This window comes from Lissotriton vulgaris, chromosome 12 (assembly GCF_964263255.1).
Source record: "Lissotriton vulgaris chromosome 12, aLisVul1.2, whole genome shotgun sequence".
NCBI classification, from domain to species: domain Eukaryota; kingdom Metazoa; phylum Chordata; class Amphibia; order Caudata; family Salamandridae; genus Lissotriton; species Lissotriton vulgaris.
The window spans coordinates 40,249,725-40,273,942 of NC_141700.1; the positions used below are offsets into that span (position 1 = coordinate 40,249,725).

General features: G+C 48.8%; 1 protein-coding gene across 6 annotated transcripts in view; it reads left to right on the plus strand.

The window, feature by feature from the left end:
- Positions 1 to 24,218, plus strand: part of ARHGEF18 (Rho/Rac guanine nucleotide exchange factor 18) — a 290,711-nt gene that overhangs the window by 135,110 nt on the left and 131,383 nt on the right. Inside the window, exon 1 of one of the 6 annotated variants that reach the window (XM_086946963.1) lies at positions 1,123 to 1,271. The exons of 2 other annotated variants lie outside the window; for them this stretch is intronic. The gene's annotated coding sequence lies outside the window, so the exon portion shown is untranslated. Of the gene's footprint in view, positions 1 to 1,122; positions 1,272 to 24,218 lie in introns of those variants that run through there. 3 more of the 6 variants (XM_086946964.1, XM_086946968.1, XM_086946967.1) reach the window with 3 other exon arrangements.

Consider the following 24,218-nt stretch of genomic DNA (forward strand, 5'->3'; position numbering starts at 1 on the left):
CAGAGCTTCCACGTGTTGAAGTAATGTACTTTTTTGACGTCTGAACATACTTTATTGTATGTTACGTGATGTTTGCTGTGTGATTTACATTGCAAATATTTTCAGGGATCGGCTTGTACATGGGCTGTAAGAGGCAAGCCAGACCCTTGGCTCAGCACTCCCTATTAATTTGTTGCCTCACCCACAGGGCACAAGTCCTAAAAAAGAGAAGTGGGGGGACGCTGACGTCACGACAGGAAGTGACGTCACGAAAGGTGGCTTGCACCATCAGACTCCGCCTCCCCTCACTCACCCCTGAGATGCGATTGCATGACAGAAGCCAGCGCTTGAGCAATGTTCTGAATGCGCTCTGACCTCGCCCCAGAGAGGCCAAAGAGTGAATGTGTGCCTCCATTTGCTCCAGTATCGAGCTCTCAGTAAAATAAATGGGGGGACGCTGTCCACCTGTGTGGTACCCAGACTTGAGCCCTGCTCACCCACCTCTAGGCAGACAGTGGTTGAGTGTCAGGTGGGCCAAGGACTGTAATGTGGATGATCTTCAGCTGACTTCATGATGTAATTTGTAATACTTTTTGTGAGTCCTGACTTTTTAACACTAAGCACTTTGCATTCTGGGACTTCTAGTTTTCTCTTTTTTCACATCACTCAGTATATCATGGTTAACACAATTTCTGATATTTATGTGTCCATTCATTTTCATTGCTTGGTTTTACTGGCAGGAAAGTGTCTCTCTAAATGCCATACATTTGGTCATTGAATGTCATAGTCCACTGAAACCATGGTTATGTCACACATAAGCCACCTAAAAACTTGGCAGATATGTAAATAAGTGAGTTCCATCACTGTAGCCCTTCAGCCTGGGTGGCCACCTTTAGTCCTACTTCTATGTCTATGACCTGTCCCTGTTATTTGGTTTCGTGGTTGCCAAGCGCTCCTGACGCAGGGTAGAGGCCGGGTGGCGCCCCACGAAGCCTGCTCACGTGACCCACGGTTGGCTGGAGCGAGGTCATTGTTCCATCTGTAAACATTGGTTAGGTTTGACGCACGCGCAGCGGGTGCTGGCCGGTGATTGGGGCTCCGGGTTCTTCCGAATACGTCCCTCCCTACGTCCAGCACGGGCGGAGATGCTGTGGTGACGTCGGGTTCAGGCCGGGTGGCTCGCGCTGGTCCAAGTTCACCTCCTGCTCCAGAGTCCTCCTCAGAAGAGTCCCGGAGGCTGCTCGGTGCCAGGAGCCGGCGGGGGCGGCGGTGGACCCCGCGCCAGCAGGCAGGTGAGTGCGGGGCTTCTGTCAGGAGGGGGCCTGGCGGGTGCCGGTGTGTCCGGGATGCACCTGTGTCCTCTGCGGGCTCCCCGCGGAGGGTCCCGGGGCAGCCGTGGGCTCCAGGTACCGCAGAGGGAGCCGGAGGCTCTCGCCTCACCCACGGCCTGGTGAACTTATTTACCCCGGATGAGGGACCCACTGGGGGTCGAGCAGCGATGCCAGGATCAACTGGGGGAGGCACCGGCTCAAGAGGCCGGGATCAGCCTGGACTGGACTAGACCAGACTCATCCAAGGGGGCTAGCAGAGACCAGAGGCCGGCTCCTTAGCCACGACCCTGGGCTTCCAGTGACTCCAGAGACGGACTACACCGATCTGAGCCTCCCAAGTAAGTCACTCTCAGAGAAGGACCATGGACTACACCTGTCTGGGCCTCCCAAGTAAAGGGCTCCCAGGGAGGGACTTACACACCTACCTGGGCCTCCTAATCAAGTGACTTTCTGAGGGGGGCCATGGACTACACTTGTCTGGGTCTCCAAAGTAAGTGGCTCCCAGGCAGGGACTTACACACCTACCTGGGCCTCCTAATCAAGTGACTTTCTGAGGGGGGCCATGGACTACACCTGTCTGGGTCTCCCAAGTAAATGACTCTTGAGAGGGGCCTCACCTGTCTGGGTCTCCCAGGTAAGTGACTCTTGAGAGGGGCTTCACCTACCTGGGCCTCCCAAGTAAGTGACTCTTGAGAGGGACTTCACATACCTGGCCATCTCAATTATAGGGCTCAAAGAGGGACTTCACCCTGCTGGGCCTCCTAAGTAATTCACTCTCAGAGAGGGGCCATGGACTACACATGTTTGGACCTCCCAAGTAAGTGGCTCACAGAGAGGAACTTAACCCAGCTGGGCTTCTTAAATTAGTGACTCTCAGAGAAGGGCCACTGACTTAGCCTACCTGAGCCTCCTAAGTAAGTCACTCCCAGAGCTTTATTACCTGATGTTTCCAAGTAAGTGACTCCCAGAGATAGAGGAGGACTTTGCTTAGCTAGGCTTCCTAAGTAAGAAACTCTCAGAGGGACTGGGGACTTGACCTAGCTGGACCACCTAAGTAAGTGACTTACAGAGAGGGAATATGCATTTTATGTATTTGAGCCTTCTATGTAAGCGTCTCTGAGAGGGGCTGAGGATCTCACCCCCCTTGGCCTCCTAAGTATGTGGCTCTTAGAATGGGGCTGGAGACTTCAAATAGCTGCAGCTTCGAAGTAAGTGACTTAGAGTTGGGCTGGGGACTATACTTGCTTGGTTACTTAAATAAGTCTCACAGAGAGGATGTGCACTTCACTTCCCGGGTGCTCCATCGTAAGTGACTCTCAGAGAGAGGCCAGGAACTTCATACACCTGGGCCTTCTAAGGAAGGGATGCAATATTTGTGTGGGATAGTGTACTTGCATGACACATTTGCAAACGTCATCACTTATGCTCCCATTGTATGAGAACTGAGACAAACCTTAGACACATTAAGTTGCAAAGGATTGCACATCTTCACATTGCAACGTTGGATTTAGAACTAGGAATTCTGTCCAAATTCAGTGAAGTTTGCCACATAACAGCGTCTGAACAAGACTCCATTAACGCCGTACAGGCCATTGCAATACTGGTATATTGTATTGCAATTGCATTTATATAGTGCTTGCTACCACTGATTAGGCGTTGCAGGTTCTTTATAATGAGTAGCATTCCTCTCCAGAAGCCATGGTTGGTGGTTAATTTAGTGTTTTTTGGTTAGTTGATTTAGTCTTGTGTTCTCAGAAGAAATTCTTAATGATTTACCCCGGTTTGTGGTGGAAATAGATGTGGCTCCCACCAGTGGGTGGGCTATGCTGGTCTGTGCAAATGATTGGTTGAGTGAATTGATGTGATGAGTAAGTTCTAACTTTGAGGTCAAGAGCCTTCTTTTTAGCCCAATCGACTTTCATGTCACCTCATCAGTTAAAACAAACAGTAGGTCACATTTCTCCAAAATACCCTATGAAAGAAGTACTAACCTGTCATCTATCTGTCATAAATTCTGTATGAAAGAAAGAGAACAGCATGTTGGGGTGGAAGCCATCGTACATCTATGGCACTATCTTGGATGCCACCCCCACCTGTGACTTGCCAGTACGGTAATATCCAGGATTTTTCTCCTTGTTAATACATTTGTTGCGTTGAGGCCATCAAGCATCTGTGGGCCACCTCCATCTTTGTTTCTCTGAGGTTTTTCGCTTCCTTCAATTAGTGTGTGAGGGATTCGGTAGGGTGTCTGATAAACTGGCACTCAAGGTTTAGGATTTGTGAGTTAAGGGTGACCAAGGTGCGCACCTTCTTTCGTTCTGACAGCCTGCCATAGCCTCTGGCGAGCTCCCTAATCATGTCCTTGCCTGCCTCCCACAGGGTACCTGGGAAATCCACCTTCCCAGCGTTTAGCTTAAAGAAGTAATCAAGTTCAGTGGCGAGAAGATCTGTGCATTTCTCATCCTGAAGATGCCAGGCATTAAGTCGCCTCAGCGGCTGCAGAGCCACATGACCAACCCCCTATTCCACCATCACAGGGAAGTGGTCCAGCATACCTCTAGGGCAGATGGCTGCTGCACTGACCCGTAACCTATCTGACGCAGGAAGGAGTATGAGGTCAATATGCGAGAGTGACTTGTGCGACGCAGATGCATCGGTGTATTCTCTTCTGGAGTCATACCAGGTTCTCCAGCTATCTCGGAGGCTTAGGGCCTGCATCCAGTCTCCAAACTTACAAGCTTGTGTCTAGCGAGCTGCCGTGGGGTCTCTGGAGACATCTCTAGTGCAGGTCTAGAGGTAGCATTAAAGTCGCCTCCAATGATCGTCACTCCTTGGGGCATCCCGAAGATGGCTTGTGTTGGAGCAGCCAGGGTCCCTCTTTGCAAGTGTGGTGGGATTTATATGCTAAGGAGATTACCTTGATACCCTTCTAGAAACCGTTCCACCCCTACATATCTACCCAGTTGGTCCGCTGTTACGGTCGTCACCAAAAGGGGTAGGTTTCTGTGGAAAAGTATGCCCACTCCCAAGGAGCGCCAGGCAAATCCCGCATGAAACCTCCTATTGTAACTGTACCATCTGAGGAATGGGCAGTGGAAACCCTTCAGCTGGGTTTCCTGGAGCATCAGGAAATATGGCTGGTGGCGCTTAGCATATTGGAGGACTGCTGTCCTTTAAATGTGGTCGAGAAGACCATTGACATTCCACAACATAATGAGGAGCTTCATCATCAGGTCAATTGGGGACGGAAGCGAGGAGGAACTAAACGTGCATATGGGAATGCATCGGGGCACTCTAGTCTCCATTTGCTTGAATGGAAGTAATGCTGATCGTATCCCTAGCTGATATCTAGTTGGTCGTATGTGTGGGTGCTGCTGCATGATATTGAACCCAAAAACAACAAACAGTACCCCCCAGCTTCACCACCCCAGAAGCAATGGCTGCCCTAATCTTCCCTTTAACACAACAAAACAGTCAAACTGTTAATGTGCGCGTGACATGGACCTTGTCCGATGAGACAGATCATTTTTGCATCAGACTTGTGAGCATGCAATCATAGCCAGTTGTGCAGGCCAGAATCTCCTCCTCTGAGGCGCTATCGCTTGAGCACCAGTTTGACAGCAGGGGAAGATTGGGCCCCTGGGAGGGAGGGCCCTCTCACTCTATGACAGCCCGGGCTTTCTGGTGCGGGTGAGTCTCCTTCGGGTGCACAACCCCATGGGGTGCACGGGTGCCTGTGCTGGGTCCCCTGCCAAGGACAGTCTGTCTCTCCGAGGGTCCTTACTGAGGCACGGCTTTCGGCCTTTGCAGGATATGTTGCTCCGTTGTCCACTCCGCCTCCAGGTATCAAATAATTGTGTGCGGTCTTGAAAGATCACCTTAAAACACGTTCTGGGTAGATTAGCATATATACAGTTAGGGCAAAAAGTTTTTGCTTAACCTTTTCAAATGAATTTCTCTGCAGCTGGGTTTGATGTGGGTAGTCGGGAAGATGATGACATGCGAGGATTGGAACTGCAGAGGCCTTGTCCTGTGTGCTAACCGCAGTACAGAATCCATGTCGCGGTAGTTAAGTACTCATGCGATCAGCTGTCTCGAGGGAGCCCCTGTGTGTGGTCGGGGTACCAGCGAACAATGCGCTTGCTCCAGTGGAAACCAGGGTGACAGCACTCTGTCGGGTATCCAGGGTTTCGTCAAGGTCTCCAGGAACATTATGGAAGACTGGGCCTCCACCCCCTCGGATCACCCTTCAAAGCGGGGGTTGTTTCGATGTTCTCTATCTGCTGTTTGAGGGTGGCAATTAGTACTAGCTTCTTCGCCATATTGGTCTTGAAGATGGAGACCTCCTCTTCTACGACAGATATCCTGTCTTGCGCCACAGTCAACCTAGAGGCCATGTGGCAGTGGTCTTGTTGGAGAAGTGATATGTCCTCTCCCACTTCCCCGATCTTGGTCTCTACTGCCTCCCTAGATGTCTGGATTACTGAAAAGATGGTGTACACATCCGTAGGGGTCAAAAGCATAGCCGGTTCCATGACCGCGCCCCCCGGGCTCAGGCTAGTAGATGTCACAGTGAATGGTCGATCTTAGGTTGGGCTTGGGTCACCACAACCTTATCTTTCCCTATGACGTGCAGGTGCGAAGGGGCCTTCGTGTAGTTTACCAGCGGGTCAGACATGTCACTCAGGGAGGGACCAGTGATGTTGCTGCTCAAGGAAAATAGGCAGCGGACAGTCTAGACACAAGATGTTGCCAGGGGTGAATCCGTCCTCCACCAGCGGAGAGCAGGGCCTCACTCCGGCACGCCTGCCCCAGGGCACACAGCTGGCGGCACGTGCAGCTGGTTGCACCCCCTAGCAGAATCAGTTGTGGCTGCATTCATACCAGTTCTCCAGCCAAAGTCGTAGCACTGGCGCCCCAAGGCCCACCTCTGGACCAGCCTGCATACCCTCTGATGAGGGGAGGGCCACGTGCGGCTATGGGACCTTCCCCAGGAATTGTAGGTCAGGCCAGGGGAGTGAGTGAGACTCACCAGCTGGGTTGTGATGTGTGAGTGTGTAGGTTGGTGTGATGTCACCGCCTCAAGGTTCCATTGCTGGTTGGTCAGGGCTGACAGAGGCCTGACTCACAGGCAGGCAATTGGAGGGGGACCCCCTGCAACTGGTCAGGCTCGGAGCTGTCACAGGCCCCACAACTGCTGGGGCCAAAACTCCAGTCCATCAGGTGCAGGAGGGCAGCAGATATTCAGTTGGGGAGCCACCGCACCACATGTCCTTTACAGTCCAGTCCCGTGGATCACCCAGGCCGGAGTGCCCCGGTCCCTCGAGTTAAAGCATGAGAGGGCTGTGTTGCGTGGGCAACAACGGAAGGCGAGGGTTGGAGCGGGGACCCCTGCCACCAGGAGTGCAGCCCTCGGGCACCTGACTTGTGTAAGGAAAGACACGTGGCACCTCCTGGATCGCGGCCTCCAAGGGAACTGGCCCACCGTTGGGCCGCACTCCGCGCAGGCCCGATCCCCTTTTGTAGGTGGAATGGCAAGCCGGGACCCTGCCATGGGCCCCCAGCGGGGGCTATGTCCAGGGGAACAGGGGGCTTCCAGGCCCCACGGGATAGGGTATGTTGAGTGGTCCAGGTTTTGAATGGAAGAGGAAGTCTCAGAGCACTGCTAGTGTGCTTCCGCCATCTTGGGCGGTCAGGCCGTGCCCCCAATTTAACCCTTTTATGGATGTTAACAGAATGGCGTGACTTGCACGGTACCTTACAAAGCGTATACCAATGCTCTGCTTCTACCCACCCTGTTGCTTTCTGTTCTTAAGAATTTTTTTTATTGAAACAATTGTTTCCTTTTCTGTATAAAAAGGTAAAGCACTGTAATAATTCGTGGGATTCATACAGTTTCATATGCATTGCAATATTGGCGACAGTGTTTTCGAAGCTAGAATAAAATAAACTTTCGATATTGTGTCTGCTGTAATAGCTTTTGTCAGTAAATCATTTTAACTGTCGACATCTTGGCTTACAGGTTTTGTTAAGTCGCTGGGGGCAAGGCTCTCGTTTTCCTTCCGCCAGATGTTAGTGAAATGTGGTTTAGTCTTTTTTAAATCGCTGGTTTGTGGCTTTGTAATAGCTTTATGAGTTCTCAGTCTAAATCTTTTAAAGAAGTATTTCAGTGAAAGCTGCAGAAATGTGGCTTCCTTTGATAGTGCGGTGTGTTTGATTACTCACCCTCTGCTATTTTCCCACTGTAAGGTTGTGCCATTCGGATACATCATTACTGCCTGGTAAACATGCTTGGGGGCAGATTCGCAATTCGTATAGCTTCGTTTGCCACAGAAAATAGGCATTCCTTGTTTTCTTAAAATGTGGATCTCCGCTTTTCCCTGTTTTTTTCATTGAACGCTGTTGGTGAATGATTTTTGTTTTCAAGCTCATTGTTTTTACTGACAGTTGTATAGATTCACTCACATTCTGTAATTGTGTAAATGTCGTGTGGATATCGTGTAGTAAAACCGTGTGTTCTTGTTGCCGCAGAATATTGGTTACAAATAAAAAAGCATTGATTGAAATGCCGATGTCTTGTGTTACAAAGCTTGCTGCAGTGACAGGAGGATTCTGTACCCCTCTGGAAGCTAATGGCCAAGTTATTAACTGGTGGCGTTGATCCCATGATGTGAAGACGGCAGGGACTGGCAGGTTGGGGGGCTAAGGGATACATTTGCAAAGGTGATCTGTTTTGCCTTTTTACAGCCGGATACGGTGGACATTAATATAGAAACATCTGATGATTCTTCCTGGACTCCTAGCCTAAGAGGAACACCCTTAAAAGACCATTAGGGTCTCTGTGCGCCCCCTGCACACCATCACTACTAAGACCTCATATGATACCGCCTTCCCTCCAGGAGGATAGTCAGTGGTTGGGGACAGTCTAAGGGTAGCAGGCAAAAAGATCCATTATATATGTCAGCAGCCCAGTAGCGAGAAGAAAGCGAAGGATATGTGCCATACACTCCTCTGGGAGATGTTTTAAGTCTCAAGGTCACGGTGCAAGCCTATTTGGAGATGGAGCAAGGTAGCTGTTGGGAAGGATATATATATATATAATCAAAGAACCCCAAAGCGGAAACCGGAGCAAACTGTTTTGGCAAGGCGATTATTGAAAGTGGATGTCTATGCTCTTTATTCGTCTTGATGTATGTGTAAAGGAAAAAGATGTGAGGTCGGTGTTCTGCTATAGTAAATATATGTTCACTTGACTGCAGGTATATTCGTGTTATGATGACAGCAGGTCATTCCTCGTGTGAAGCAGAATTTTACAAGCATCTGGGAGGTAGTTGTAGCGCTGTCCATTAACTCCATGATCAGTTGCGGTGAGCTGTCTTTTTTTCCTCCGAACTTATAACATGGACCTGTTTTGCATGAGTGATTTATTTAGAAACTCCTATTTCCCAATTCGTTTTTTAAGTCAAACATTATAGTTGGCCAATTTTTCATCAAAAAGTTCTGGACGAAATGTCATTTACGTCAGCATAGTTAGAGTAATTTCCAGAATGAAATGTTATGCTCATTAATAGAATTTACGCCATTACACCACGTAACATTCAGTGCAAATTGCTGTATTTGTTTTTTTCTGTAGTCATGTGTAATTTCCCCGCTATTTGTGTGAATTTCGCACATTACTTTTTTTTGCATATCTTTTTATTAACTTTGCTCAGCATCTCCTACATTTGACAGTACATTTCGCACATTCCTAAAGTATTTCTGCTGGTAGAGTAGGAGCAGTCCTGGATGAACTGAAAGTAAACTCTCTCAGCCAGGGTGTTCTCTTCCAGTTGGTACCTGCGGTCCGAAACTATTCTTATTTTCTGTCCTGAAGGTGCTTTACACCTTGTAAAGTAAACACTGAGTAATGAAGGTTAGCAGTAAGTAGTCGGGGTATGTTGTTGCAGCATTTGAAACAGGTTAACCAGTAAGGAAGGGCCGAAGGTTACCAGTAAGTAGTCGGGGCATGTTTCTGCATCTAAACAGGTTAACCAGCCACTTAAACAATGATTCCTGTGCTTGGCAGTGTTTTTGCTTTTCACGTTTTCCACCTCAGCTGGTGGTGTGGGTGCAGCATGCACAGGCGCCCTGAGGCCCTTTCCAGCGTGCCCTTGTGTTGGCGTATTGAAGGATTTCCGAAATGTGGAGTGGTCGGTTTTGAAAGCAGTTCCAACCAGATGCTGACGCTCAACCAAACGGTTGTAGCTGTTTAGGTTTTATAGACGTGCCTGTGAATAACTGAGCGCTGGTGTTACGCGGGGTCTTGTAGGAAGTTTTCTGTTCTTGTCCCCAGGTAGGGCGCCAGCTTGTCCTGCCTGCCACAAAGTGCAAGAGTCGGGTTAGCTTTGGGGCTAAAATGAGTTCATGGCCCACCTTGAAAAAGTCATGCTTCCGTGCCCTTTGGCACACAACTCGACCTCAGAATGGCAGAGAGGGAATGGTCAGCCCTGTAGTGTGTGATGATCCATTCAACATTTCCCATTGCTGGCATTTTTAGGGCAAGGACACAGGATGGTAATATTCAATCGTTCAACAGGAATTTCCTCATAAAAATGCCCTAAGCACTTAGGATGTAGCACGTGATGTATTTACATTGCTTCATGAGGCAACCTGCCATTGGAGGTTTCGGGCTGACACACGCAGCCGGCTTTGCCACCTGCATGCAGCTTCTTTTTTTAGCCTTCGTGTCGATTGAGTCCCCAGCATAGAAGGTGGCTTGGGGCTGTGGAAGGACCCCGTTCCTGCTGCCAGAGCAGGGCATCGTCAGTCCGACCCTGGTGAGTACGGGGACAGCCTTTCACTGTAGATGGCGGTCTAGCTGGCTTCCTCCACAGAAGTGCTTACTACTGTAGATTTTTTAACTTTGAGAATTGCTACAAACAATCTGCTTGTCCAATTTCATGGTTTTTATTTTTTTTATTTTTTTATAAAGCACCTTGTATGTTGTAACATCATACTTTGTCAATTAGCCAGGGTATAGAGTAATGCAGGGATGTTTATAGTATGAGCTGAGGTTTCGTTTCCTGGTGTGAAGGAATTTATCTGTGCAAATATTTTTTGTCCAAAGAGGTAGGAGATGTCCCAATTTATGTTTAAGCCGGTGGCGCACACATTTGAATGGGGAATTTTAAGCAAGACAAACTGGTTGATGACATCAATGACTCTTTTATACTGCCTAGCAGCCCCAAGAAACCTGGTCTGCCATTACCAATGATGGCTTGTGTGTCTGCTATTACCAATGATGGATACTGTATTTACCATTACTTAATGGTTGATAGCGTGTCTGCCATTGTCACTGTTTGATAGCGTGTCGTCTGCCATTGCCAATGGTTGGTAGTGTGTCTGCCATTACCGTTGTTTGATGGCGTGTCTGCCATTACCGTTGTTTGATGGCGTGTCTGCCATTACCGTTGTTTGATGGCGTGTCTGCCATTACCGTTGTTTGATGGCGTGTCTGCCATTGCCGTTGTTTGATGGCGTGTCTGCCATTACCGTTGTTTGATGGCGTGTCTGCCATTACCGTTGTTTGATGGCGTGTCTGCCATTACCGTTGTTTGATGGCGTGTCTGCCATTACCGTTGTTTGATGGCGTGTCTGCCATTACCGTTGTTTGATGGCGTGTCTGCCATTACCGTTGTTTGATGGCGTGTCTGCAATTACCGTTGTTTGATGGCGTGTCTGCCATTACCGTTGTTTGATGGCGTGTCTGCCATTACCGTTGTTTGATGGCGTGTCTGCCATTGCCGTTGTTTGATGGCGTGTCTGCCATTGCCGTTGTTTGATGGCGTGTCTGTCATTGCCGTTGTTTGATGGCGTGTCTGTCATTGCCGTTGTTTGATGGCGTGTCTGTCATTGCCGTTGTTTAATGGCGTGTCTGCCATTGCCGTTGTTTGATGGCGTGTCTGCCATTGCCGTTGTTTGATGGCGTGTCTGCCATTCCCGTTGTTTAATGGCGTGTCTGCCATTGCCTTTGTTTGATGGCGTGTCTGCCATTGCCATTGTTTGATGGCGTGTTTGCCATTGTCACTGTTATAGTGTGTCATCTACCATTTCCAACGGTTGGTAGTGTGTCTGCCATTACCGTTGTTTGATGTATTTTTTGTTAGGGCTTATTTGACGTTTGCAAAGAAAATGTCAGTGATATCCAAGATGGTTGTTATGGCCTCGGGTGTATTTTCTACTGAGGTCATTGTCAATGGTGCTTAGCATTTGAAGGATGAAAGGCATAGTTGGTCATGCTGGGATTCCAGGTAGATCTACTGATTCCAGCTATCAGCAGTGAGAGCTTAACTTGTTTCCCTTTTTTAGGTCGAGCCTAGACGAAAGCAAAAGCGAAGCTTTTGCTGTCTAGGGCTCGACAACTTATGTTATCACTCTGGGGGGAATGTGGACAGCAGACTGACACGCGCTTCTCCTGCCGGACATTTTACCTTGTCGGCGCGCATGGCGCCGTGCCCCTCTCGTGCCTTATATTCCCGTGCGCAAACACTCACACAGCCACACTCACGCATGCGCACATACACAGCCACACGCATACACAGACACACGCACACTGCATACACACACGCACCCCCCCTTAAACAGACCACGCGCACACAGACAGACACACGCACAGACACACTCGAACACACATGTACACTCCCCCCCCCCCCCCCCTCCCCGCCACCACCACCCCACCACTCACCGGGCTCCTTCGGCGTGTTCCGTGTCTCCTCCGCAGCGCTGGTCTTAACCTGGGCCCCCTCCTGGGACCCGGGACTTCAGATGCCGCACTCCGCTTCTGTTTCTGTTCTGTGTTGCTGGTTTTACAATAGGGAACGATTTCGCGATCGCTTCCAATGCCGCTTGTTTAATGTGCTTCAAGGTTATGTCACTTTTTTTTTAACAAGCGAATTCCTAAAATCATATCTTAATTGCTTCTTATTCTTCTACTGAGCGCATCCCTGATGTGACCTATGCATTCTGACACGGGTCGTGTGGTGACGAGAATGCCATTCCTGTAAATAAGGTTACAGGTACAACCCCTTCGTATCACAATAATGTAATCACCGAGGAGCAGGTGCACGAGCCCATGTGTCACCAAGGCCTTGCATTTTTAAGTAGAAGAGAATAGAGATATGACCTGGCAGTCGTGGCGAGCGAGAACAGATGTGGCCTCGCCATTCCAAGTGCCTTTAATCACCAGATAGAGGCAGAGCTGAACCCAATGCAGATTAAGGAGACAGGCCACGGCAGCCTATGTTAGGGCATGCCCCAGTAGTGGATTCCCCAGCAGGACCCAGGTGCCAGACATCACAAAGGCAGTCGCTGCTCCCGAAAGCATTGCGTGTGAACATCAAATTCCCGTGGGACTCAGACTGAGGAACCTGCGCCTAATGTTTTATCACTACACCTCGTACATGTTTCTTTTTGCAACGAGATAGGCCAGGTTTCACTGCTCCTTTAAGGAGCTTTGCCAGCTAGAATTATAATAATGTCTTCTCAGCTGCCTGTAGTTTTAACTACATGCACGTACGCGGGCGCGCGCTCACACCCTATACAGTATTAATGTTCATGCAGTATTAATATTTTCATGCACGCATTTTGAGTATTGTAAGTCCTAATTTCACTCTGTTTATAGTCACCTAGTCACTGTCACACACAATCCAAACATCTCTAATGTCGCACAACAATAATTTTTGTGGGCCTAGATATACATTTTTATTCGGATTATTAGACAATGACAACCTGCTCAAATACAAAACGTTCAAGTCATTAACGCACACAGGCCCGGTAAGGATAAATACTAGTTTAATATAATTTAAATTTACATAAAAATCATAAATATAACATGTTTCAAAAAGCTGTTTTAACTTCAAACACGATTATAGGAAGAAATGGCACCGGCTACGTCACAAGGAGAAGTCACTATTACTCCTGCGAGACGTTCACCGTGCATCGCTGTAAACAGGTATAATGCTCATCTCAGATTTGCATACTGGCTCAAATAAAACCAGAGCAGTTTATTTGACAGGCGTAACAGATTTCTTTAATACACTGCCATTATTAGGTAACCACACGTTTAGGATTCTAGCCTGCATTCCCTCGCTCACAATAACGAGCATTTGCAATGCAATAGGTCTCGCATTATTAAAGTTTGAGCTATTGGCATTGCTAAACAATGCAACACCAATAGCTCAAACTTTAATAATGGGAGACCTATTGCATTGCAAATGCTTGTTTCTTAATGTTCTTGTTTGGTTTCTATTTTGAATTATTTGTCCTGAGATACGGACTATTCCAAGTCTAGCATGTTTTTAACTTTTATAAACCAAACTTTATTATAAGTAATTCACTTTGACAGTACAAGCAATTGAAAAAACCTGGATCTTTTTTCTCCTCAATAACTACAATTTTTAGCGCAGTTCAAAGGCATCAGTTCCGGCTTCCCATGTGATGATGCAAACACCGTGCCCCCCGTCTTGTGGTCTGCTGAGCCGTTTTTTTAGATCGAGCCTAGACGAAAGCAAAAGCGAAGCTTTTGCTGTCTAGGGCTCGACAACTTATGTTATCACTTTGGGGGGAATGTGGACAGCAGACTGACACGCGCTTCTCCTGCCGGAGATTTTACCTTGTGGGCGCGCACGGCACCGTGCCCCTCTCGTGCCTCATATTCCCGTGCGCAAACACAGCCACACTCACGCATGCGCACATACACAGCCACACGCATACACAGACACACACACACACACAGACACACACACTACATACACACACGCACCCCCCCCTTAAACAGACCCACGCGCACACAGACAGACATACGCACAGACACACTCGAACACACATGCGCGTACACCACCCCCCCACCACTCACCGGGTTCTTTCGGCGTGTTCCGTGTCTCCTCCGCAGCGCTGGTCTTCACCCGGGCCCCCTCCTGGGACCCGGGACTTCAGATGCCGCACTCCGCTTTGGCACCGGGGCTCGGAGCGCGCATGAGCGGGCAGCCCCCGCCCTCTCACTTAGCCCGGGCTGCTTTCTGTTTCTGTTCTGTGTTGCTGGTTTTTTTCTTCTCGTTTCTCATCTTTCCCTCCTCTCTGGCGTCGCACAGCATAAAGGGTGGAAGTCCGCCGGGTAGCTCGCGAAGTGAAGACAGGAGAGGTGCGCGAGCTCCAAACCCATTGCAGACAATGGCTGTGACAGAGCGCTTTAGGAGACATGGGCTGTGAATGCGCCCGTCTCCTCTCGCGCTCTGCCACGCTTTCACTTTTGCGATGGCACCTGGATAGGCCATGTGCACGCTATATCTCACACCCGATACCAGCAGCCATGACCATTGAGCCCTTAAGACGGGGACTGCCCCCAGGGAGCCCAATGAGACAACAAGCTGACACTGTGGCAGAGAGAGGCCGATATACGGCCCGGCGCTGTGATGCTGCCCGGAAGCTACAGATTCAGGGGCGGCCGGCGGAGGCTGGGGAAAACTTGCATGAAAGGCAGGAGCGGATATGTGAGGCGTGATTGACTTCTTTCAGTTTTACCAATGTCTGCATGTTTGTGTGTCTCATCAATATGTAACAGGCTTGCACCTGAGGGTGACCAGTCGTCCCCCTCACGCTGGGTTTCTTTGTTTTCAGCCAGTGGTCCCGTCACCTCAGGATGAACCATAGACAGTATGTACACACAGTGCGCACTACCGGAGAAATGCTTCTGTATGTCATGTCCCTAAATCCACATACCCACCATAAAGGGCCAGACACCATCTCCACACAGCATGTATATTAATACTGGCTTAAGTGTCCATTGCGCTAATGTCTTCACAGAGGACCTCACCAAATCTGAAAACGGGCTACAAAGGAGCAACCAGCTGACGTGACTGGCACCCGGCGAGGAGAAGCCCACCTCGGACAGAGCTGGTCATTCAGAAACCGATCGCACTGGCGAGACGTGAGCAGCGCTCGCTGAGCCCGGGTGGGGGAGAGAGAGGGGGTCTGCACTGCACATAAATTCCCCCCAGCCAATCCACGCAACTCGTAGCCAAGTAAACTCTCTACAGCGGCATTTGGCACGAAACGAGTGTCACAAACTAGGCGCATACATTCCCTCTCTTAACACAATAGCACTCAGTCTGTCCCCCCGGTGAAAGTGTGCACTCTTCTTCTAAAATACAAGCCCACGCTCCTTCCGAACACATAACCAGGCGCCCTGCATCCACACTCAGACAAATGCACCCTGCTTCACAAGCTCGTGTTTCCCACACATGTTCACGTGCAGGGTCCCTCATTCCATGCAAACATGCGCAATGCAGTCTCCACAGAAGCATGCACTGCCCCTTGCAGTTGTAAACTCCACAACTCATAGCTGTTGCAAGCCGTCCTGTCAAGTGTCGTCCCACTCGCTCCTCTTCCCTCCTTCACGCCATCTGTTTCACGTGTACATTTGCCAGTAAGTTCCTATGGACAGCCTGCTCAGCCTATGCACAATGTTTCTTGATAAGACGCTTGGGTAAGCATGGACTCCAAACACACAAGCAGAACCACGCTTTTCTGACACGTGCACACGCCTCTTCCTGAACACACAGACGCAGAGCTCGCAAGAAGACCCGCGTCCAGCAGATCCGTTCCTTTTTACTTTGCATTCTGGGACTTGTAGTCCTGTACCTATAAAGAGTAAATACAAATAAGCCACCTGAAGCCTATGATAATTGCCCAAGTGTCTTCAATTTCAACACCACACAAGATCACCAAGAGTGTCGTCATGGAATCTTATGACACAAACCGCACACCACATCCCAACTGCAAAGCTCATGACAAAAGACGCACCTCTCAAACACGTGGGGCTGCTGTAAGTCGCAAGACCAGCCATTTGTCCGGACGCGTGGTTTCCGTTGGTGCTACAGGTGCAGGGGCCCCGTGGCCCCGTGGCCCAATGAACCATGAGTATTGCTGTATTTCACAGTTTAAACATCGGCGTGGGTGGTGGCCAGGTGGGGTGGGAGTAAAGAGGAGAGGGTAATGCATTTGACTCGTGGTTACACTCACTGCAGAGAGCGCCATATTTACTGTGTAGTATACAAATAATAATAATAAAACAAAAAATATAAATCACATTGTATAGGAGTTGGCAAGGTGTTAAGTTTCTGTCCAAAGTAAATAAAGGGATGTGCTGGTTAAATAGGCAGACAGCATTTCCCAGGCACGGCCGGGAACGCAGGGCGCGCGTCAGTAACTTGAGAAGGCAAAAGCCCCCTCGGGTCCCACGAGTGCAATCCGTCGGTGTCTTTGAAAACGTTGTTCAATGTCTTTTTGTAGTAATGCATGCTTGGGGGTAAAACGTGCATTCACGGGTGTCCAGCTGGGAAAGGCAGGTTTGTGGAAGAAATTGTGCGTGTGTGATGTGTGAGGGTGTATTTGAAGTGTGTATGTGTGTGTGTGAGAGAAGTGAGTGGAGAGCGTGCGCTTGTGAAGTCAGCGTGAATGTGTATGTTTCTGAGTGTCCGTGGAAAGATTGTATGTATGTATGCACGTGTGGCTGTGTATGAAAAAGAGTGAACACATGTGTGCCTCTTAGGAAAGCAGTTTCTGTGTGCCCCAGAGACTGCATGCACACGCAGACCCCTCGAGAATTCCCATGCCAGGTGTCGGAAGCAATCCTGTCCTGTTTTCATTCTTTGTCCTTCGGTATTTGTCATGTTATTCTGTGATTAAAAAAATAATATATATATATATATAAGATAACCGTGTCTTACCTGCCACTCCTCCTAGTAACTATTGTTCTAGGCGCTTTCAAGAATAGATTTCGTACAATGAAAGAGCTAAGCTCGATGCACCTCCTACAAGCAAACAAGCATTTGCAATGCAATAGGTCTCGCTTTTGTGAGAGTTTAAGCTATTAGCATTGTAAATGACAATGCCCTTTGTTTATGTTTTAACCAAACATAAATAAAAGGCATTGTCATTTACAATGCCAATAGCTCAAACTCGCGTAAATGCGAGACCTATTGCATTGCAAATGCTTGTTGTTTTAAATCATTGTTATCTGCTGCCTCTGGCTTGATTTAAAGCGCAAGCTTTAGTGCCCGGACTTCAGACTCCGCTAGGGTCTGTGAACTACCAGTAACCAAGAACCCTTTTTGTATGCATTTAGTTAATTTAGAAACCTGTGAAGGTGGGCATGATATAGTAACTAAGAAACACTACTGTCAGGAAAGCAGGGCCAACAGGGTGGCTGCTGAGATGGGGCTTTCTGTACTGAGTGGGCGCAGTCTCTGCTTGTTCCAGCAGTCTCTCTCATCTCGCCTGGTGGTACCACACATCCTCCTCGCGTATAAAAGCCCTTGTGTAGCAAACACACCATTGGCCATCTGTTTCTGTTGAACAGACCCCATTGAGTAGTGATGCTTTATCTTCCTTGCAGTTTACACAGGGTAGTAGGCTGGTGGACAGCTGGAAAACTGTTACTTTGGAAAAGTTCATTATGATAGAAAGGTTCATGTGAATGTTTGTTTTATTTCCAGCTGTTGTTTGGGATTGGTCTGCGTGCAATCCTTGTACACACATGAGTCTGTTCCTCCTAGGACTCTCTTCTCCATAGTGTATGATCTTCAGCCTGTTTTTGGTTTCCGCACCAATGTTCTAGTAGGTAGACTAGTTTTCATGTAACATTCCACATTCACGAGAACATCAGAATACATCGGCCCTGTATGCAGCCATTGGTCCTCGATGGATCGAGCTGATGAGACGAGGTCCATGGTCCATCGAATCGAAGACTCTGCCTAGACTTGTCAGATTGAGATCCTTGGTTCAGTGCATAGATTGGGCTTTTAGCTTCTTCCCTCAGATGGATCCCACCAGTTGTTCCAACTTGCAGTAGGGCTGTGGGTCTCATGCCCTGGATGATCGACTGCCTCTGGGTCTCACAGATGCATTGCCTTTAATCCCACCTGTCTACTTGCCATTGCAGCACTGCAGCGTGGAGAGGGATGCCTTGATGTGTGCATTTTACCTGCCTCCATAAAAAGCTGTTTTTAGCAATTTCACCAATCTATCCTTTTCCCCTGAAGGCAGATCGTTCCAGTAGAGTTGCAGTCTCTTCAGCAGGGTCTCTTATCTGGCAGTCGAGTGCTTGTGAAATCCCTTTGACACATGATTGGAAAGTCCCCAGCTCTACCTTCACGTCACTGGCTCAGATCTGGCAGGAGTCATCACTTTGCACGGGACAGTTTTCTTCTTCTTTCTTTCATTTTCTTTCCTATTCTTCCTTTTGGCATGGGGCACATTTGTGAAGTTCAGCACGCATAGAAATGTAAGAGCCGGTGGAAACAGCCTTTACAATTGATAGAAGTTGGTCCCTTGTGCGGAATGAGCAGAACAGCCTGCAGGATCCCGGCCGGGGCAGTGTGGGGCGGAGGAGTGGGACTTTACATCCTCTTTGTTGGACTAGGGTACGGACGGAGCAGGAGGAAAGCGGAGTGGAGTTGGGACTAAGAAGGGTTCTGAAGTAGGTGAGCGGAGTCTGCAGGCCTGTTTCTTTCTTAGACTAGTGCTCCCCTTCAATTCCTCCCACTACAGTCTAAATGTGCAACAAAGAACTGGAATGGAATGGCCTACATGATGGATTTGCAGTGACCTGCCCCAGAATTCCACTTGTTACTCTGTGTCTGTGTCCCTGGTGTGCAGGCTTCAGTACAGAAGATTCTGAGCCGTGTACCCTCGGAAGAGCCTAGTTTAGCGTGAGCACCCAAAGAAGCAGCAGGCCTTCCACTGAGGTGGCCCCGTTTAAAGAGGACACTATATTCTCCAGTGGACTTAGATGGGCAAGCTTCTCCTTGACAGGGCGAGTTGCCACACCCAGCATCAGTCGGCAGATTTAATCATGATCATGTGCCTCTGTTTTTGGTTCTGCCACGTAATCATGACCAAGCAATGTGCTTCGCCGTTGACTCATTTACGCAGCATGCCAGGTTTTAGATCTGAGGTACCCAAAGCTGATGCGGCAGCAAGTATGCGAAGAGTTACTCGTCCTGGATATGCCATGCACATTTACCAGCTCTAGACCTGAAAGACGTCAGTTCGCCACTCGCCAGCCTCCGAGTGTGGTTATACGTGCCACATCCATCAAACAGTATAGAAGCGTTTTGCCTGCTGTTCTGTGGGTGGGACCATCAATGCCTTTAGTTGGCTTGAGCAGTTGGCGTCTCTTATTCTTCTATTTTACTTTGCATTATGGCCTAAATCTGAGTTGTTACATACTCAAGGCAGCAATGGGCAGGGTGAACGCGGGCGGTCTAATTTACTATTCTAACGCCATTCCTAGAATATTTGTTGAACGTGCAACTCTCCCAAAAAAGATCAGGGGGCATACTTCGTTCCAATTTCTGGCTTGGAATGTTTTGAGGAAAGTGGTCATTTTGCATCAATGGAGATGCTGCCTTGGGGGTGCCATCAAGGCAGAAGGCTAGGAACTCTTCAGGTGCCATGAGTTGGTGTTCTAAGTGAGTAGGAGGTTCCCATGTTGTCCATCGATGGCAGTAGTAGGTTGTCCTTTATTCTTGCCGGAGGTGCTATCTAGTGCCATCATTGCTGACTGTAGAACAGAGAGCACCCGGCTATTAATGTGTGCCCCCTCTTTCACATTGCATGATCCTGTTTAAATCATAAAATCTTCCTGTGCTTTAGTTTCCATATCTGCCAACACTGAGAGTGCTTCGAAGCCGGAGACCTTGGCGCCAAACTTGGAACTGTATCTTGATTTCTAAAAATCATTCATTAATTTGCCTGTTGGTGCTGTGCTTTCTGAGGGACCCTGACAGCACATAGTGAATGCTGTGGAGACATCAGGGGAGAAAAGGGCCATCTAAAAGAATTGAGATGTGACGGGCGACACCTGACATGCATATCAAGGACGCCTTCCCTCTGCCTGTCTTCTGTTGGCCCAAGAATCTTCTGTGCAGACCCTACATGTGGCTGTCCTGTCACCCCACCCCACCTACTCCCTGCCTGTCACCTCTCCCATTATTCTCTTGTGTTCCCATTCACCTCTTCCACTGTCCCCTATAGTTGTGTAGTAGGGTGAAAGTGCAAGGCAGGAGCGGAGGGAGGTGATGGGCTACAGGGCCTACGTCTCCAGGCCCTTGAGGGCTTCTGAGATCAGGGGACAGAATTGCGGGTTCTGTGGGGAGGACCCTCTTAGTGCTTAAGCAGTCGGGGTATCCTTGTGTATGGCTGCATGCCACCTAATCTAGAGGCATGACCCCACACCTCTTGGGCGCAGGCTGTATAGACTTGGACCCTATAAGGGCTAAATTCACATTAATAGCAGTCACTGCTCTTGAAGGATACTTTATACAACTCCATAATATAAAATTATGTTCCTTCACATATTGCAAAAGATGTACGTGAACACAAACATATTTATAACAGGCAGTGATTCTCAGCTATCAAAGTAGTTTGTTTCATTATGGCTTCCGTCCAGTCTTTGCCCACCTCTCATTGTGAAATACTCCCTCCCTCTTTAAGGTGACCCAATCTCACTCCAGCACAGCTGAGTTTACTTGGTTTTGGTTGAATTTGACAGTTGCGTCTACTGCATAATGCGTCAATGTTTCCCACTTCGATTCTCTAACACCTGTATGTCCATAGCGAGGAAGGGTCCACTCTGCGCCCTGTGCAATTCATGGACATTTGAGTCTGGTCAAGGCTGTTGTTTTGCTCAATGGACCTCTTTACATCAAAGTTGTACAATTTTCGGATCCGGGGAGAAGTGTTGGAGCATTACTCTGGCTTCCTGTAGACCCAGCCATGTGAGCAGGTTTGACGTGGGGTGAGTAACCCAGCCCAGTTTTGGTTTCAGCTTCTGCATCACATGCAGTCATGCCAAGAAAAGAATCCGGTGCCAAAGATGTCAGCAGCTGGGCCCCAGTCCAAGCTCCGTGAGGGCTCCAGGATTCCTGAACCCCGTCTTGGGGGAGGTGCTTAGTTTGTGATGAGACGTGATGCTGACTAACTCGCCACTCCCTAGAAGACGTCAGAGTAACACGAAGAAGTACTTATTAAAACAGCCGCAGCTTGATCCTTGTCTCACTCCTGCCAAGCCCAGGATCTGTAGGACACATTGATGACAGGGAGGGAATGGTGGTGTTGACTTTAACTTTAATTGCATGGACGCCTGAAAGCTGTGCCAGGCCAGGTTTTCCAGTCGTACTTCTGGGAATGTCATACGACACATCCGCAGCTTCTATTCCGCCTTTGCGGACATCTACATAGCATAACATTGTGCATAGGGAGAATGGGTTCCCCTGCACAGCTGCACTTTGCTTTTTTTTCGTTCATGGGGTAAAACATTTTTCCTTCTAGAGAAAGTCCTTAATCTCCATAAATTCTGAGGGTGGTCCGTTCCTAAAAGGGGATTTATTCCAGCCCTTTGGCTGATGTAGGTTTGACTATTTCCAGGGTGGGAAGGAGGTAGACAGGCGTTAGTGAATGCCACTAAGATACCTTTGTGGCTATTCAAAAACTCACGAGGCTAACCCTGCCTTGTCTAATTCTCACTCTGTGTATGGGGTTTACTCCTGTAGATTTCTCTGCATGCCTCCGGAAAAATCCAAACCAGTGAACGCATTTACACCCACCTGGAATCCATGTGTGAAATCCCAGCAGGTGTAACAATGAATTAGAACTACAAACATCAGTTTATGGCCATACCTTTGTGAACGGTGCCCATGGACCGCAGTGACTCCCGGACTCGCACAGCAGAGATATCCCTCAGACTGAAAAGTTTGCGTCTCCGGCTTCTCACAGAACTGTGCTCCTGGTTACACCCATCTTATGGCCATTGCCACTTTGGTTATATTGGCCCTTTCATATGAATGTTTAAGAATAGTCCAACATACCTTTGTAATATTGTGCGTACCACCCGCTTCTGTCGTTTCTATGCACTATTGATCACCGAGGATATTTGTTCCCACTTTGAACGCATTGAAGTGTCCTTGTTGTCCAGTATTCGAACTAGCTTCCCGCTGATCACTGCAAGTTTCATGGGTAACTTTCCAGGTCGATGAGCCACCATGCTGGCGTATCAGTTGAGTAAGCTGCCCAGGGTCACAGTGAGTCAGTCAGCCTGCATGATATTTTGACTTGAAGTCCAGCCCTGAGTTGGCTCTCTGCCCTCCATACACCCCTTCCTGTTCTCTGATGGATGCCGCCTCGGGGGGTTTCAGTAATCCCAGGTTACTTGCGATAGCTTGAGTTCTTGTGCTAGTTTCGTTCATTCAATAAATCTGATTTGGCTTCATGCATTGACAGCCTTATTGTACGATGCCTCGGAGACCATTTTTTAGGCCGAGTGTACCATCGGTGCAAGCTGTCTGGTTGCAGAAGAGCGATTGTGGACGCACCAAGAACTTGCATGGCCCGCCCATTGCTTACCATTGGTTGGCTTCATTGTCTCTCATTTGCTTGTTTCTTATTGGATAGCTTTCCTCGTCTATCTTCTTCCTCTGAGCCACAGCTTATTTCCCATCTCTCTGATGGGCAGGCTTCTGTTCTTCCACTGCTCACATTTAGGAAACTTCTCTTTTGTGTTGCTTCAGCTCTCCGTCAGGCTACGTTTGTTTTCTAGTGCTATCCCTCGTGTGGTTGTCCCACCCCTGCCTCCTGCTGGCTCCTTAGTGCTGCAGGCGGCCTCTCCTGTATCTCTCCCCCGCCAAACTCTCTCCTGAGCCCTGTTGCGTTCTCGCTTGTTTGCGTCTCTCTCGCGCCTGTCGCTCTCCCTCGTGAGCTGCTTCCCGTGCCACTGACCCCCCACTCCCCCTTTGAGCCACTTCACTTAAGGGTGTCGGGTCTGATGGCTTAGTGGACTAATGCGGCCACTGCAGGGGCCTGTCTTCGACCTCATGGTCACAGGTTCGAATATCAGCGGGTCCACTCAGCCTTTCATCCATCTGAGGTCGATAAAATGAGTACCATGGAGTTTGGTAACAACGAACATCTGTTATTCAGCGCTAAGGTACCTACAGGTGAATGTGCGCTTTAAGAATACACGTTATGGCGCACATGTATAATGACACGTGCCCCCCTTACAAAATGATGCCGCTGTCTCATTGGCCTTTTCCCCTTTTAGCCGTGCTGCATAGCATCTTGTGGGCACTGCGCAGCATCTTGTCTTGTGGGTGCGGTACAGCATCGCCAAAAGGCATCGTCATAAGGCGTTGGCAAAGCTAATAGACCCAAAGGTGAGACCTTTTGCCTTTGGCAATGCTTTTCTTTTCTCTGAGTTTCCTCCCCTGTGATGTCGGACTCCATGGTCCCAGCAGCATGCCCTAAAGTAGGGCTGCTTTGCAGCCAGAATCTTCCTCAAAATGCCTCGTAGGTTGGGTTGGCACCTGATAGCTTTTCTACGGGCACCGACGGTATTTTGATGCCCCGGTGGGTACAAAGATGAGAGAATGACACAGAGCCGGCAAGTTAGGCCTTACTGTTTGAACCTCAACAGTTAATATAAATAGAACGCACTTATGAAAGTGTTCTGGAGCCGCGTTAACGGCCCATGAATAATAATTAAAGTGAACAAAGGCAGAAAAGTACAATTGGAAACCTGCGATTTCATTTAAAGTCCTAATTAGTATCAACCCCGGGCCTTGGCAGAACCTTAAAACAACAACAAATGGCCGCATGTTTCTCTCGCAGAGGTGGCCGGCCTCCCTCCCCCCTCCCCCTAAGTTGCGCGTCTTTGATTTCGCGTAGCGCTTCGCTCCACGCATGTCCTTCTCAGCGCAAGGGAGTATCCAAGTGTCCCGCTAGAGGCCCGTCAGTGTTGCAGTGTGCTTAATGCACGCACCGACAGGGCACAGGCGCCCCCGCTTTCGCACTACCCTTCTCTGTGACCCTGGAAGT